Raw genomic sequence first — 1,874 nt, 5'->3', positions numbered from 1 at the left:
GTTGTGGTTTCTCTCTGTTCTGGTCCTTAGTCCAGACCTGGTTACACAAGAAGGGATGGCTGAACTTGAATTCATTTCCAAGGGGTTTGGGGGTCGGCCTTATGGTCAGAGGCTGGAACTGAGAACTGGGGCCCGACTTCAACTGCAGGTTGGGTGTGATATTTTTGGATTTCCAGTGTCAGTGTGGGTTCAGGAGGGGACATAACTCTCAGCCACTTCTTGGATTTCCCGTAAGCCCTAACTTTTGAACAGTTCATTCAGCCCCCACAAGACCTCCTCTCTTTAGGTTATCTTGCGAATCTCTCTCTCCTTACCCCACCACCACCTTTCCTTTACTTTGCCTGATCTGGTCTGCTCTACTTCTCATGACAACTCTATCTTGTGGTCCACTGAGGTCATAGGCTTCTTTTCCAATCTGAGTGCTTACACTTCGTGTGTAGGATAACTTAGAATTTATTTCTGCAACCCATCAGCTTCAAAGCTACCTCCTCAACCAGCCTCCTGATACTTTATTCCTTCATTTGTGCTGACTCAGGACATGGCACGTATAGCCAGGCACAGAAAAGAACCAAAAATCATGTTCTCTGATATCCAGAACTCCATGATAGTACAGGAATGGATTAAAAGCAAAAATGAAATTTCAGCATACAAGAAACTGAGGGGAGGAGTCTGATCCACATACAAGGTTTTCTGGAATGGGCAAGGGTGGAGACAGCTCTGAGGAGCAAAAAAACCAGAGGCCTGTGAGAAATGCCTTGTCTGTCTGAAACTAAGTCCCCTCTTGCCTAAGATACAGGTGCAGGCTTACAGGGGGAGCCTCGAAGAAGACCTTGGATGCCCCCTGAACAGCACAAGTCCTCCGGTCTTCTACCCTTTGCATTTGAGACAGAGCAGGACTCTTCCCCAGGGGGCGCTCCATCCACGAGGTTTGACCTGGGGAGACCCTCACAGCTGGGTTGACGCTGTCCGTGGTGCTGGACCACAGCCCGGCTCTGAGTTCAGTAAACTCAACTCGATTTGCTATCAGTCGCCATACAGTTGATCCTGACTCATGGCGACCCCATGTGTTGTAGAGTAGAACTGCTCCATAGGATCTTCAAGGTTGTGGCCTTTCAGAAGCAGATCTCCAGGACTGTCTTTTGAGGTGCTTCCGGGTGAGTTCAAATTGCCAACCATTCAACTACCCTTTGGGACACCCAGGGACTCTCCAACTCGGCTGCAAATCTCAAATTCACAGGCATAGGCCAGCAGGACACCTAGTCAGAGGGGCTGTAGAAAGGCTGAGTTTCTCTTGGAAAGAAGGGGTCAGAGTAGGCTGGGCTCATCTCTGCTTTTTCTTTTATTCCTTTTGTTGGCCTAAGGATCATTCTTTTGAACTTGTGGTGCTATCCTGGCTAAGGGACAGAGAAGGACAAGGTATTTGCTGAAGCTCCAGGTGATGCTAATGTTGCTGGTCCTTGGACTACACTTTGTGTAGCAAGTCCATGCCTGGATCTCCCCTCAGATAAGGGATTAGCAAAGAGATGGATGTTCACTGAAGCTCCCTGCATGCCAGATTGTGCGTTTCTATACCTTGTCCCACTCAGTCCTCACAATCACTGTTATGCATTGAATTCTTGCCATCCTCTCTTCCAAGGAACATTCTGAGTGTACTTCTTCCAAGACAAGTTTGTTCATTCTTCCATGGTATATTCAATATTCTTCACCAACACCATAATTTAAATGTGTCCATTCTTCTTTGGTGTTTCATATTCATTGTGCAGCTTTCACGTGCATACGTGGCAATTGAAAATACTGTGGCTTGGGTCAGGTGCACCTTAGTCCTCAAAGTGACACCTTTGCTTTTAACATTTTAAAGAGGTCTTTTGAGTGGA

This window comes from Elephas maximus, chromosome 11 (assembly GCF_024166365.1).
Source record: "Elephas maximus indicus isolate mEleMax1 chromosome 11, mEleMax1 primary haplotype, whole genome shotgun sequence".
In the NCBI taxonomy this organism is placed as follows: domain Eukaryota; kingdom Metazoa; phylum Chordata; class Mammalia; order Proboscidea; family Elephantidae; genus Elephas; species Elephas maximus.
This window is presented reverse-complemented; position numbering follows the sequence as displayed.